This window comes from Macrobrachium nipponense, chromosome 36 (genome assembly GCF_015104395.2).
Source record: "Macrobrachium nipponense isolate FS-2020 chromosome 36, ASM1510439v2, whole genome shotgun sequence".
Lineage (NCBI taxonomy): Eukaryota > Metazoa > Arthropoda > Malacostraca > Decapoda > Palaemonidae > Macrobrachium > Macrobrachium nipponense.
Window position 1 is genome coordinate 45072252 of NC_087220.1, and position 16003 is coordinate 45088254.

Consider the following 16003-nt stretch of genomic DNA (forward strand, 5'->3'; position numbering starts at 1 on the left):
TTAATATTCGAAATAGGATATTATTATAATCGTTGAATGTAAGCTGAATGTACCTATCTAAAGCCCGGGACGCAGTGTTACCATACAAAAACACCACATTTGGATGGTCAGATGAAAGAAAAGAAAAGACAAAAAAACAGAGTATAATTATAGCGAAAGAGAAGATGTGAGCGCAAAGTTTTGTTTACAGAGAAGTACCGTTACAAAGCCGCAATACTTCATGCCATCAAGTGTAACGATCATGGTACCGGCCTTGGAGGGTACCGGCTCATGACAATTACTCGGGTCGCATGAGAGCTTTTCAGAATAACCTCATGGCATAGGAAGTATTGGATGTAGTTGTTTGTAGAAAAAACAGCTTAAAATAGCAACGACCGTGGAATAATCCGGAATCATAGCTAAAAGGAGAAATGCGCCTTCAATGTTTGGTTGTTCCTATTCTGTTAGCCATGGGTCCTTGCTTGAACAATGCCGCTATAACAGATAGATAAGTTATGTGATGCGTGATGCCCGCAAGGTTCAGTGACTTTTCTTTTTTATACATTAGAAGAATTGGCTGTGGCCCATTTCGTTTTTGCCTGGGCCTAAGATAGTTTAAGTATATTAACACGTCAACTAAAAATAGATAGAAAATTAGGGACATATACCAATTTTTCCTTAATTTGAAAAATCCCATTTAGTATCCCCAAAATGACGAAGATTACAGTGTTTAACGTCATACAATAACATCATAATTTCGAATCAAGGCCAAGCTACCAGTTATGTAACCAAACAAGCCCAACGAAGGAGAAAATGCCAGGGCGTAGTTTTCGGATCTACGCATAACCCTATATATAATATGGGAATAGTTACTGAATTCATGCTAATCGCATGTACCAAAGAATATTGAGAACCAATCGGCTGGATGAATTGTTTGGATATAATAGTAAATAGATTGTTTTAAGCGAATGCGGTAAAAGTCATGTTGTGATAGTACCTACTGGTTAGGCGGGAATTAGTCATATCAGGTTACGATACTTTTTCTGTTGCCAGTGTTTCTCACTAAACGAGTTTCGTAAAAACAATTCCTAACTGGATAGAGTAGCATTTGCAGTTTGCTCTTATTGTTCCTCATGAGCCAAAACAGAAAAAACTTCCGTTTCACTATTAGAAAGGAGAGGGGGACAAATAATAAAGAAATTTGATCTCTCTATAAACCATCATACATATGTGTATATACTCCTGAGAATGGATTCAACAGGTTCCCTGGTATTGTAAGAGAGAGAGAGAGAGAGAGAGAGAGAGAGAGAGAGAGAGAGAGAGAGAGAGAATGCCGCCAGCAACAAAAAGTCGTCTGCTCCGCCAGCGAATTATTTTTTCCAAAGCATAAAAAGATTGCTAGACAACACTACTAAGTAAACTCGCAAATTCTTTCATCCGAAAGCACACGTGGTATTTCAAACAAAACGGAGTTGTTACGAGGGTCGCGTATTATATAATTGGGGTAGGGGGTGTTACGTAACAGGCTGCATCCGAGACGAAGAAGAAGAGGAGGAAGACGAAAACGGCGTCGTACTCTGTCCTTCGCCTTCTTGACGCCGATTGTTCACGAGGTTTGGACGTGCGTAAACGAACCACGTGAGTATATTTGAGTATATTTATCGTTTCGTGATCATTGACCTTGATATTTTGTGATAGAAGAGGTCTGTAGTGCGGTGTGTTTATGTATAAGGTGATTAAATAACGTTGGCCGTCGTTATTTTAGCGGAATTTATGTGAATTCGTCAGCAAACTCGACCGGATCCCGTGCTGTGGTTGAACTAGGCCTACAACAAAGGCTTGAAATGTTGGTTTATTTGGTTACAGTTTCTGTAAATACATCAGCTTACGTAAGCGCTGTTTATGTATTCATTAGGGCTTCAGAAGTTATATTTTCAATTACCAATGGGCAATATTCGCAGTGTAGCCATTAGTGTTGAACTTTAAATGGTCGGCCGGTACCTACCGATGTTGCACGTATTGGTTTACCGCCAAGCACGTGGCTCATGGCCTTAATAAAATCATATCCTAAGGAGGAGATATGGTGACAAATATTCCTGGTTCAGGATAAGCTAGGGTAAAACACCGACTATCATGGTTGGCCACCCTCCGAAAAAAAGTACTTTAACGCGTCCTGACACCGGAGAATAAAATTTTAGTGTTGCCATTTTAGCGATTTTCCCGTCAGATCTGGATCCTTTTGCTTCAGTCTCGCGGGAAGAAAGTGGGTTTGGTGGCCAACGGGAAAGTTAGCCTTGTTTGAAAATGTTTAGTGGTTTTCTGGATTTTTTCCCCTTTTTTTAATAGGTTTTATTTCGTTAAACATTTCATTCCAATCTGATTCACTAAAAATAAAATTTTGTAGGATTCTCGATACTTGAAACTTGTAGAGCAAGTACTACTATCAGTTGCCACAAAGTTACCAACTATATACACAAGGAATCATTCCGTAAAGTGCTACATGAAAGGGGTTTACAAAACAAAAATAATGAAGGAAACAATTTAGAGGGGCGATACCAAATTAAAAGATTATTTACTTTGACCATTCAATCTGGGTTAACAAGGTAATTGAACTACCCTTTCTCTTCATCTTAGTCTGCCCATCGATTAAAGAGGTCAAGCCAGGTGTGGTTTGAAATGGTCAGAAGGATCTGGCAAGGTCGCAGATGGGCTCGGATTCCGCTCGTAAATTGGTTTGACTTTAGGACGTCCGCATTTGACTTTCGAGCAGGAAATTCCCTTGTGGGTGCTACAACCAAAGTCATTAATCCTATAAACGGTGACCTGCTGGGCAGTAGACGTGGCGACATTTGTGCCACATCTATGATATTTCACCACTTTTAATGGAGAAGTCTGTGTGGAATTGGGAAGAATTGGCATCGCTTCTAATGGGAGGTCTTTCTTTCAACCCAAGTCCAGAGCATATGAATTAAGGGATGCACTCAGATTTGGTCTTTATATATCCTTCATTAAGACTTGGTTTTGCCTGTGGTGACAACTGTGTTTTTTCTGATTGGAAGGAGGAGACTGTAATCTGCCCCTAGAGCAAATCACGTGTTTGCTACTGAGACAGAAATTGAAAAACAGATAATTTTGAACCATGATTTCCATCGCTGCCAAACATTAGTTAATTTCCTTCAGTTGTAGACTTCATAGTGTGATTGGACTCGCGCAAGTCAGTCGTTGACCTTTGTTGATTGAGATAGACGATTGCATATTGAATATAGGTAGATTCAAAATGCCCAAGACGCAGTATAGACAGAAATTCTGAAGGGAGTGGCTTAAAGATGAAAAAAAGGGAAGTAGTGAAAGTGTACCTACCTAGTTGTAAATTTTGTCAGTATGTTCTTGCGCCTAAGTTATGTGATTTGAAAGCTCACGGGGGAAAAGAAAAAAAAAAAAAGGCAAATGCTGATTCAGCTTACAATACCATTTCAGCCTTTGACAAAATCAAGTGAAACTCAAGATTGCAGAAGGGCGTATAGCATTGTTTATTGCAGAACATAGCCTAACCTCAGTATCAACTTGCGATCACTTGAATGATTTATGCGAGGCATGCTTCAGTGATAGCAAAATAGCATCGATGACAAAGATCAAGAGATCCAAGTGTAGTGCTATACTAAGAATATTTTGTATCCTCATTTCAAGAGTGACTTAAAGAATTTGGTTGGTAATAGTTCTTTTAGTTTACTGATAGATGAATTAACAGATATCAGCGTTAATAAATATCTTGGAATAGCAATAATTTTCTATGACGAAATGAGAGGCCGGATAGTGTCTACTTTTCTAAGTTTAACAAAATTAGAAGAATGCAATGCAAGTGGAATTGTGGCTGCCTTGAAAGAGTGTGTATGATTTTGGACTGAATATCAAAAACTTGAAAGGCCTTGGAACAGACAATGCCAGTGTTATGGTAGGTGTGAATAATGGCATCTATGAACAGTTGAAGGTAGAGGTTCCTAATCTTGTTTTGATTCGTTGTGTATGCCACTCTACAACTGGCAGTCTCTGCTGCTGCAGCTGAGGTTCTTCTAAGAAATTTTTATTATATTATTAGTGAAACCTATAGCTGGTTTTCTCGATCCCCATTAAGTCAGACAGCATACCAGAAGATTTATAATCTAATCAATGAAAATCATGATCCATTAAAAATTGTACAATCATGCCAAACCAGATGGCTTTCTATTGCAACAGCTGTAGAGAGAATCCATGATCAGTGGTTAGAGTTAAAACCCACTTTGACATTGTACGTAATAAGGAAAGATGTTTTATGGCGCAGATGCTTTATGAAATGTATAATGATGGTCAGAATCTTGCTTTCCTTAAGTTTCTATTACCAGTATTGAAAGACATCCAGAGAGTTAACAAATCGTTTGAATCAAACTAATCTGATCCGACAAAACTTCATGATGACCTTGTGATGGTTGTAAAATCTTTAGTGAACTAAGTTGTGATACCTACTGCAAAAGTTGACCCTCTGGAAGGTAACATTAGCGAGTTTCTAGACCCCAAGCCATACTTTGGTTATCAGTTTGAGAAAGAAATTGAAAGTCTGCAACAAAAAGGATTCTCTGACATTCTAGAAAAAAATATGAGAGCACGATGCATTAAGTTCATTACCATACTTATAAAAGAGATTCGTCAGCAGTTACCAGATAGTTAAGATTCTTCAGCACATGTCGTTGCTATCCGTTAAAAATTCTCTTAGTGTTGTCAAAGATTCTCTCATTCCATTGATAGAGCTATTAAAAGTTTCCCCTTCAGAAATTATGATTATTGATAACCAGTGGAAGAACCTAACTTGTATTAAATGGAAAGAAGTTGGTCAAACTGTTAAGTATTGGAATGAAGTTTTTCAGTATAAAGATTCATCTAATAGTAATCCATTTAAGGAATTGGGAAGATTTGCAATATCCGTCTTGGTGTGCTACCCCATTCAAACGCAGAGGTTGAGGGAATTTTTAGCCAGATGAATCTTATGAAAAATAAGATAAGAAATAGAATGCAGACAAAAATGATGAAAGCTATTCTTGGGATCCGTTCAGGGCTAAAAAGACATGGGAAAACCTGCTTAAATTTTGATGTGCCACCAAATGTTTTGAATATGATTGAAACTAAAGAGACATACATCAGAATATCGAAAGCAGCAGCAGCAGTTCACAGGACGGAAGAGGGGGGGGAGCCAGAATCATTCAATGGCCATGAAGTTTTTTTTTTTTACGATTTGATAAAGGTAAACATTGGATTTGTCTGTCTGTGCATTTAGTGTTGAATTCCATATACAGGGGGTCCTCGAGTTACGATGTTGATCCGTTCTTACGATGCGTCGTAACACGATTTTCAGCGTAAGTCGGAACATTTGAAAAATACCACATGATTAATGTAAATACCTATCAATAACAACGAGAGAACAATTCCTTACCTTTATTAGTTTGATTGGCTTGCACACTGGAGAGGAAGCTGCGGTGCTGGAGAGACTGGGGGAGGTTAGTGAAGAGAAAAAGAACCTCCAGAAGTTGCTGGAGATGCTGAGGCAGGTGATTCAATTATTAGACCACTACGCTGCTTAGTTATCACTGTCGCTTTCATAGGAGCAGATCCTTTCACATGTTCAACGATGCGCTCTTATCTTTGATAATGGGTAGCAACGGTCGAAGCGGCTAAGGCCAAGCGAGCGGCCAATGTTTGTTGGCGTTTCTCCCTTCTCAGATCGCTTTATAATGTCCACTTTAATTTCCATGGTGATGGCCTTTCTTTTCTTCGATGCACTACCATCAGAAGAGTCCGCCTTGCGCTTGGGAGCCATAACAAAGAGCAAAAAGTTACAAAAACGATACAACACGAGGGAGAGAGAGGCAGTGTAAACAACCAAAATGGCGTATGGGCGAGGAATGAGCGTAGCGAAGCGACGCCGTCCTCTCCCCCACAAAGCGTATTCTTCCGCCGTGCGCCCGGAACTAGTTCGCGTTTGTTTACGTTGCTTAAGACGCTAAACCGCGTAAGACGGAACGACGCAAAATATTATTTTTTATATTTTTATGGGGGCGCGTTCGTAACCACGAAACATCGTAAGTCGAGACCAGCGTAACCCGAGGACTTACTGTAAATAATCTAAAGTTTATTTTCATCCTTTTTAACATACAATGTTAATAATCATGTGCAATTTTATATAGACAACATAATTTTACACAAGATACTTGTAGTTTAGCGTTGACCTTTTTTTATAGCTGTGAAGTATATCCTGTAAAAATTGCGGTTTCAAGTCGAAATCTAGCAGGTTTTAGGGCTCTGGCCAGCGGGAACTGAAAAGTTTTGATGGCAACAGTCACGAGTTGTTGGTGAGAGAAGGAGCTACAGACCTCTACTCTCCTCTCGAAGTAAGTATTTTAAGATTTAAACAGAGGGTAATGAAATGGGTGACCAACGCAGTGCCCACAACCCCAAAATGCTTTCAAACTTCCCATTTCCTGTGCTAAATCCGCACACCACTTGTACCCATAGACGCTGGGGCACGTTCATCACAATTGTAACCCCGACCTCTTAACAGCTCTTATTTGTACTTGTTCTAGGGGACTACGGTATTCTTTGTGGCGTTTTGCACTCTTTAATTGTATGTCAGCGTTGTCAATTGGAATGTGCTTACCTGTTTACCCTCCAAACTGGGTATGAGACTTACACAAAACGGGGGGAATAAGTGAACTTAGCATATCTTTGTCGTATATAAACACTTCACCAATTATATCATTACTACACTACTATGACGACCAGAATTCATGGAAACAGTTTGTGGTAATTCTTCAGAAGCAAGCCGCATCACCAGTTTATAAAAGACAATTAATAATCGTTTATTTAATGTTGTTTTGTCAGTGAGTCTCCTCTTGTTTTCTTGAGGAAATGTTATTTTAACCCCCTTTTCCACCCAACAAGCTTGGGGGGCCCCCAGTTGGGAATCTGGGGTTTTGAAAGGAGTTCTTTGCGGCAATAATAATTGTAACAAATTCATAATAAAGACAATATCGCCAGAACCTAACATACCCTACCTAACCTAACTTAGCTGTATCCTCACCTTGCGGGGGGAGGGGGGGTTGCTCCCCCTGCAACCCCCTCCCCCCCCCCCCCCCCCCCCGCCAACTTAGCCACTATATTAAGTTATAGGAAGAACGGTGGACAAAAAATTATCAAAAGTATAGGCCTACTTACCAGAATATTATGGAGTTGGAGGATATAATAATGCAGCTTCCAATAGAAAATAATGTAGGCGTATTTTGTAGTTGTCAATTGGAATGTGCTTACCTGTTTACCCTCCAAACTGGGTATAAGACTTACACAAAACGGGGGGAATAAGTGAACTTAGCATATCTTTGTCGTATATAAACACTTCACCAATTATATCATTACTACACTACTATGACGACCAGAATTCATGGAAACAGTTTGTGGTAATTCTTCAGAAGCAAGCTGCATCACCAGTTTATAAAAGACAATTAATAATCTTTTATTTAATGTTGTTTGTTCCGATACGTAATACAAACCCTCGGTCCTTTAACAATAGGAAGTAGCTAGCGGCAGCTGGAACGGTCGTAAGCTTCGAACAAGGGGAGAACGGTAGTTAACTGCTTGTCCGATCGTCGCGCGCCGCGCGACTGGGAGGTAAACAAATCACTTTTGCTTTCGGCCGTGTGTGGGAAGGACGTGTTCGCCATCGCTCTGCCCGCTTTGTCGTTTGCTTTGAGTTTGAGTATTTGCCTCTCTTTCTGTATAAATCAGGAGTGACTGTAAGTACTTTTACAATTCTATTGATCTTGCAATGAGTGAATTGGAAGAAATGGAGATATCACCGCGCCCTCCAGTCGCCCGTAGAGTGTGTCCCGGGCTGGAGGGGCGTAGATGTGGAGGTTTCAGGTCATTCGTTGACGTGGACCCCCATGAGGTTTGTACTCGTTGCCGGGGGCGAGAGTGCTCCCGCAACGAACCTTGTGTCATATGTATTAATTGGTCCGAGGCGCAGTGGGTGCTGTACGAGGGCAGGAAGAGACTTAGGCCGCCCAAGAAGTCATCGGAAAGTCCAGTGACTCCTTTGGTGACGGACACTTCGTCCTCTTTCCTGCCCCCCGGCCAGCCCCCACGTTTCGCGCCTTCCCCTGCGGGGGGGGGTAGCGGAGTCCTTTTCCTCTCTCGATCCGTCGAGTGTGGATGAGGGCGCCCGCTACCCGGACGTACAGCTGTCTCGGGGTCTTCCGTCCGCTCTGGGGGGGGTGTTTCTTCCCCAGGGCGCGAGGAAACCCCTCCAACTAACCCGACTATTGCTTCCGCAGGTGTGCCATCAGCGAAGGACGACTTGGGACAGGTGTGGGAGTCGCTGGGACTGCAGGGAGTGCCCAGCATCCAGGGGTTGCTTCAGTGGTTGGCGGGATCGGCGGTGGTCACTCATGGTGCGGTGACCACCACTACTACCACAATAACGACACCAGCGTATGAGATGCCACCACATCTGGTATATACGCCCCATATAAAAAATGTCGGTGACACCCACGGTGGCTATACAAAAACCCATTGCTGCCGTGCCAAGGAGGACGGTGCCACCACCACCTGGATTTTTTCCTTTGCCGACCCCGGACTTCCGCTGCCCAAAGAGTACCCCCCTGGACCTGCCGCCAGTGCCACGGATGACGGTGACTGCCGACAGGACGCCTGGCTCTCCCGTGGTACCTGCCGTGCCTGCCGTACCTGTTGCCGTTCCAGCTACTCTTTCCCTTTCAGATCGGCCTGCACATTCCCTTTCAGTCCCGGACCTGTTCCTGTTGTTCCTGCTGCTGGTGTTGCTGTCACAGTCTCAGGTCTTTCCGGACAGGTGCAGTCGGGCCCTGTTGCTTCGGCAACTGCCCCGGCTCCCTCCTGGATGGAAGACTTGAACTCTGTTCTGCGGAGCCTGGCGAAGAAGAAGAGGAAGAGGAAGAAGGTGTCGTCGTCGTCTTCATCGTCTTCTTCGTCGTCTGCTGCCTCTCCTTCCCCTTCGACTTCTAAGGCTAAACAGCCGAAGAAGAAGAAGGCTGCCTCCTCCCCCCCTAAGAAGACTCCTTCGGGATCTTCTAAGGGCCCGGCTCGCTCAGGCGAGCTGGGAGCTCTTCTGCTGGTCCTCCTGTTTCCTTCGGGAACGGGGCCCGTCGCTTCTTCTGCAAAAAAGAAGTCGACGGGGACCACCAAGGTGGCACCAGCCTCCCGGCTGGTTGCGTCCTCACCTGGTGCTACGGTTGGTTCTGCCGCTAAACCAGGTTCCGTCTCGGCCGCTTCTCGTTCGCGAGAAGCACCGAGTGGACGCTCTTCCAAAGAGGACCGTCCAGCCAAAGGTTTTGACGCCTGAGCTCGCTCGCCGTCAAGACAGCGGCGCGGAGCAGAAGACTGGCGAGAGTCGTGCACACGACTCTCGCCAGGCCAGTGGACGCTCTTGCAGCGATCAACTGGCTGCTCGGGCTGACGTGACGGTCGCTGACCGGCCACGGGTTGAGGCGAGGAAGGAGTCCCCACGGCCGCCGGTACCAGCCACGGCTGGTACCGAGCGGTTTGACGCGCCGAGAGGACGCTGGCCGGTCTCGACGCGACAGAGAGCCTAGCAGGTCACCCGTCCGCCGCTCCCGATGGGACGGGCGGAGACTGGTGACCAGCGGCAGCTCGCCTGACGCTAGAGATCGGTCTCGACGTTCTCAGCCGAGCCAATCGCCCCAGGCGAGCGGCAAGGCTAGGCCTGCTGCTCGACCGTCACCGGGGCGGGGGGTTGACGATCAGCAGCAGCCCTCCACGCACGCTGGTCCGGCCAGCGAGCGAGGGGGAGCGTCAGGTACCCTGCTCTCCCGTACCTTCAACCTCCTCGGGCTATACCGGGAGGAGCGAGGTACCAAGGAGCGATCACGGGAGGTGTGCCGCTCGTGACCAGCTATGACGCCGTACGGCTCAGGCACGGTCTTAGGACCGACCAGAACGTACGCGCAAGTAGTTGGAGGCGACCGTCAGGGGTCTGTCGCTGTTCCTCCTTCTGAAGGAGGAGTATCGAGGGATATGCTCTTGCTGGAGGGACTGGACGGTCCTACTCCACAAGACGCTGTAACGCCTGAGATACAGAGGAACTTCGCAGAGGTCATTAAGCTGATGCGTCTGCATAATGACCTTGCGGAAGGACGCCGCTACCACCAGCAGAGCCCACGTCCCGGAGCCCAAAATGATGATGGGGTTGCCACGATCGGAGCTTGCGGACTCGGTCCTGGATCAGGTGGAGAATCTCGTCTCCGGACGGGAGGACTCGCTAAAATCCGGACGGTCCTCTAAGCTGCTTCCTCCTCTACAGAGCGGCAGAGGCGATTTTACGTGCCATCGGAAGACCCGATACTGCCGAAACAGGTTAACCCGGAGTTAGCGAGGCTGACTCCAGGTGTGTCCCTGCAGCAGCTCCTGTCGGAGAACCTATGGTTCTCGCAGCAGGAGGCACTTGCCCTGGAATCTACCGCTATGGCAGCATTCCAGGCAGTTTCCTGGTTGGATTTGTGGTCCCTCACAATATCCAAAGTAGCGGCCGGCTCTGGGAGTTCTGCTCTCGAAGACGACGCTTCTTTCAGGAGACTGTGCCATCTGGAGGAAGAGCAATCTCTTACCTCGCCCATCAGACTGCTAACCTGTGGGCCAACTTGGTTCTTCGACGTAGGGACACAGTCCTTACCCGAGTGACCAAGGGGGCCGGGCGTGAGGCGGCACTCGGGCTTACGAAATGGACCTCTTAGGAGTTCCCCAGCTCTCTTTCCTGGAGAGATGGTGGACGCTGCGGTGGAACGGCGGCGCACTGATGAGAGTGACCGCTTAGTCCACCAGGCAGTCTCGAAGGTTTCTGGGAAGGGCAACCTCGAGTAACTGCGGCCAAACCAAAGAGCTTGGCTAGCGCTTCCACGGCGGCGAAAACGGTTGCACCGTCCAAACCCGCCCCGTGTGAAGACTCCAGTTGTTTCAACTTCTGCTAGAGGAGGCCGCAACCAGCCCTCCTCCTTTCCCCGAGGAGGTGCTGGAAAGGAAGTCGAAAACGAGGAGGGAAACGCTAGGGACGCGTTCCCCCTCACCTGCTGCCGGAAGTGGGGGGGTGCCTAGCGAGCCATTGGGCGACTTGGCAGCGCTACGGCGCCGAGAACTGGATAGTAGACGTCCTTCGGGAGGGATATCTACTACCCTTCGAGTCTCGGCCCCCCTCATCCTCCAAACCGGTCCATCTACAGACCTATGTCCGGGGATCAGCAAAGGACAACGCTCTTCGACAGGAGATCAAGACCATGCTGGCGAAACGAGCTGTAGAAATCGTGGAGGACCAGTTACCGGGCTTTTACAGCCGCCTCTTCCTAGTGGAGAAGGCATCGGGGGCTGGCGTCCGGTGATAGACCTCTCTCCCCTGAACCGCTTCGTTCGCACGACGCAGTTCACGATGGAGTCGGCACGCTCAGTGCTCGACTCAATCAGAACGATTTTCATGCTTTCAGTGGACCTGAAGGACGCGTATTTTCAAATACCCATCCATCAGTCCTCCAGAAAGTACCTCCGCTTCATCTTCGACGGACGGTGTACCAATTCAGGGCACTTTGTTTCGGTCTCTCAACCGCCCCACAGGTGTTCACCGCGAGTGTTCACTCTGGTGTCGGCTTGGGCCCATCGAACGGGATACGTCTTCTGAGGTATCTCGACGATTGGCTAGTCCTGGCGAGCTCCGCTCGCAGTTGCTACAGGACAGAGATCGACTCCTCAAGTTTTTGTCGCGATCTGGGGATCGTGATAAACTACGAGAAGTCCCGACCTCGAACCCAAGCAGAAGATGAAGTACCTGGGTATGCTGATAGACACGGTAGCAGGGCAAGTCTTTCCCGCAGACTTGCGTATCAGCAAATCAGGGAGGCAGCCGGCCGGTTCCTGTCTCGGCAGGACAGGCAGCACAGCAATGGCAAGTCGTGATCGGCCATCTGTCGTCACTCGAGAAGTTAGTCCCTCACGGGCGTCTTCACCCCTGCGGTCTCTCCAGTGGAGACTAAGGAGAGTTGGTCTCAGGCCAAGGATCCTCCTTACTTTCCCGTGGCTATCACGGACAAGGTAAGGCAGGACCTAGCCTGGTGGCTCGACGACAAGAACCTCTTAAGAGAGTGCCCATACGCACTCCCCCCCGGAGATGCTTCTGTTCTCAGACGCATCGACCGAGGGAATGGGCGCACACCTGGAGGAGTTGCTGACTGCAGGTGTGTGGGACCGTCACGAGAAGCACCTTCACATCAATGTCCTGGAACTCAAGGCGGCGTTCAACGCTCTCCAGAGTTTCAGACCGCTTGGTGGGACACTCAGTGGTGTTGATGTGCGACAACACCACAGTAGTGGCATATGTCAACAAGCAGGGGGGGCTAGTGTCTCTTCCGCTCCATCAGTTGACGGTGCAGGTGCACGAGTGGGCCACGGCTCACTCGATAGAGCTGTCAGCACGCTACATTCCAGGCAAGAGGAATGTAGTAGCAGACAAGCTCAGCCGTCGGGATCAGGTGATAGGACCGAATGGTCTCTACACCAAGACGTGGCGGAAAGGCTCTTCAACCTGTGGGGGCGACCGGTCGGTAGACCTTTGCGCCACCCGGCACAACAGAAAACTTCAGGTTTTCTTTTCAGCTGTGCCGGACCCCATGGGCAGCGCAGAGGACGCTCTCCACCACACCCTGGGACAACCTCTTCGCGTACGCCTTTCCTCCCTTCTGTCTGATTCGGAAAGTGATCAGTCGAGCGCTGGTCACTCCCAATCTCAGAATGATCCTGGTGGCTCCCAAACGGCCACAAGCCGTTTGGTATCCGGACCTGCTGGCTCTTCTTGCGGACGCACCGAGAGAGCTACCCACTTGGCACAACCTTCTAGCCCAGCCACACGTAGAACGGTACCACCAAGCAGTCCAGTCCCTTCAACTTCACGGCTGGCTGTTATCCACCATCTCTTGCGAACGAGAGGCTTTTCTCGTAGCGCAGCAACAGAGATGGCTGGACACGTCCGACAGTCCTCTGCAGCTGTGTACCAGGGGAAGTGGGCCGTCTTCTGTGGTGGTGTCGTAGACAGGGTCTGTCTCCTCTCAGAGCCACTCTTCAGCAGGTAGCGGATTTCCTCGTGTTTCGCCGAGAGAAGCTCCTCTCAGTACCCACAGTTAAGGGATATAGAGCCGCCCTGGCTCGCGTCCTAAAACTGAGGGGACTGGACATCTCGAATTCGTTCGAGATATCCTTGCTAATGAGGAGCTTCGAAAGGTCTTGCCCACCCAGGGAACTCAGGCCCCCTGCGTGGGATGTTGACTCGCGTACTTAAGTAGGAGTTTGACTCGAAGACCCTTCGAGCCACTCCGAGAGTCGTCAGACAGGGATCTGACCCTCAAGACCCTCTTCTTGCTGGCCCTGGCATCGGCGAAGAGAGTAGGGGAACTACATGGCCTTTCTTATGATGTTAAACATACCAGAGGCTGGGGATCTGTGACGCTCGATTTCGTCCCGAACTTCGTTAGCTAAGACTCAGAATCCATCGATCCCTGACGACAGGTTCGAGTCTTTCACGATCCCCTCCCTCCTGGACTTCACCGATAATGATGCGGATGAGATGCTGCTTTGTCCTGTGAGGGCGCTACGGCGCTATCTGAAGAGAACTCGACATCTCAGGCCTGAGTGTCGACGCCTCTTCGTTAGCACTGGGGTTACCAAGAAAGAAGTCTCCAAGAACACGCTTTCTTTCTGCTGCGTGAGGTGATCAGGAGAGCGTACGAAGCTGATGGTAGCGACGACATCCGTACGCTCCGCCGAGAGCCCACGAAGTCAGAGGTATCGACCCTCCTTAGCGTTCCGTAAGAACTTCTCCGTGGCGCAGGTCCTGAAGGCAGGTGTCTGGGCCAACCAGACCACCTTCACGTCCTTCTACCTTTGGGATATTGCCCACAAGTCACGTTGGATACTTTTTCCTTGGGATCTGTGGTGGCTGCTCAACACGTTGTGTAAGCTTACCCAGCACCCGAGCAGGCGAACAGCATCGATTCCTGGTATGACTGGGAGAATGAATGCGTGAATGAGAGAGTGACTGGCTCTCTTCACCATCTTTTTCTACCTCTACCTGTGGGCAGAGGGATACGGTCGTTACCTTGCTGGAAGGGAGTCAGATGCAGGTAAGCTATTCAACAGAGACCCCATCCTACCCTTTAACTAGAGATAGGAGTAAATATCCACCACTTTCTCCAACAAGGGGGAGAAAGTGGATGCCGACATGAGACAAACCATACTTTACATTTGCTCATGTATAGGAAAAAGTTCTTACAATGCTGGTACAAGAGATACGCTTGCTCTCTCTTAGTACTCGGCCCAGAGGTCTGACCATTGATCCTGCGGTGCACACCCCCGATCAATCGGACAGAGGGCTTGGATCCCTCCCTCGCTCTTACGACCAGGGAGGCATTCCAGGGATGGACGAACACCAGTCTGTTCATCAAAAAGACTCAGATTCCTCCCACCAAGAAGTGAGTCTTCCTATTGTTAAAGGACCGAGGGTTTGTATTACGTATCGGAACAAATGACAATTTGTCGAAAATTGCATTTCCTAACTATACAAACTGAGGTCCTTTACATATAGTCCCTCCTCATGCCACCCCTCACTCTGCGTATTTTGCATGGGCCAAAAGCAAAAGTGATTTGTTTACCTCCCAGCCGCGCGACGATCGGACAAGCAGTTAACTACCGTTCTCCCCTTGTTCGAAGCTTACGACCGTTCCAGCTGCCGCTAGCTACTTCCTATTGTTAAAGGACCTCAGGTTTGTATAGTTAGGAAAAATGCAATTTTTGACAAATTGTCATTTTGTCAGTGATTCTCATCTTGTTTTCTTGAGGAAATGTTATTTTAACCCCCTTTTCCACCCAACAAGCTTGGGGGGGCCCCAGTTGGGAATCTGGGGTTTTGAAAGGAGTTCTTTGCAGCAATAATAATTGTAACAAATTCATAATAAAGACAATATTGCCAGAACCTAACATACCCTACCTAACCTAACTTAGCTGTATCCTCACCTTGCGGGGGGAGGGGGGGTTGCTCCCCCTGCGACCCCCCCAACTTAGCCACTATATTAAGTTATAGGAAGAACGGTGGACAAAAAATTATCAAAAGTATAGGCCTACTTACCAGAATATTATGGAGTTGGAGGATATAATAATGCAGCTTCCAATAGAAAATAATGTAGGCGTATTTTGTAGTCATTGTAGAACAGCTTGAAATACATTGCACTTACATATCCTACCCAATTGTGCCTCCTTCGTCCATACTTTGGGACCAAGCTCTTCACATCCCTCCACCTTCTTTCTATGGTATTTGTGTGCGCAAGGGTCACAGGATCCACAAAATTTAAGGAGTGGTCCACTTGGAAGTGCTGGTACCCTGTAAGCAATTACCAGGCTCAATAAATTCCTGTATAATGGGCAGCAATGTTTCTGCTGACCTAAGCTTCACTGGCAATAAAAAACATTGCCTCGTTTCATGACATATACGTACCACCAAACACCCACTGCCCATCAATAACCCTACCAACATTGTTTTCCCTTCCCAAATTTAGATTCGTCTACCTCGACAGTTCGGCCCACACCACCAATCTGCTGATAGTGATTGTTGTGCATTGGTCTTTTGATGTGTAGTTACTGAATTGCTGTGTGGTGGTTGTCCTTGTTCGGTTGTTCATGTGTTGTTACAACGGCTAGCCTAGCGTAGCTATATATCCAGTGGACAGCGCAGCGCAGCTACTCACCCTGAGTCTGAAGTGATTGGTGTTTGTGTGTGTGTGTGTGTGTGTGTTTTTTTTTTTTTTTTTTGTGATCCTGCCGCATAGGAAGGAGTCCTCTGCTGCTGGCGATGATACCGGTACACTTCGTCAGAGAGCTCATGAGGTCAGGGGCATAGCCCTCTCTCTCGCATTCCATAAGA

General features: G+C 47.7%; 1 protein-coding gene across 1 annotated transcript in view; it reads left to right on the forward strand.

Moving 5' to 3' along the window:
• Positions 1 to 1459: 1459 nt before the first annotated feature.
• LOC135203596 (spliceosome RNA helicase DDX39B) overlaps positions 1460 to 16003 on the forward strand; it is a 33379-nt gene continuing 18835 nt past the window's right edge. The window contains exon 1 of the mRNA XM_064233389.1: positions 1460 to 1617. The gene's annotated coding sequence lies outside the window, so the exon portion shown is untranslated. The remainder of the gene's footprint in view (positions 1618 to 16003) is intronic.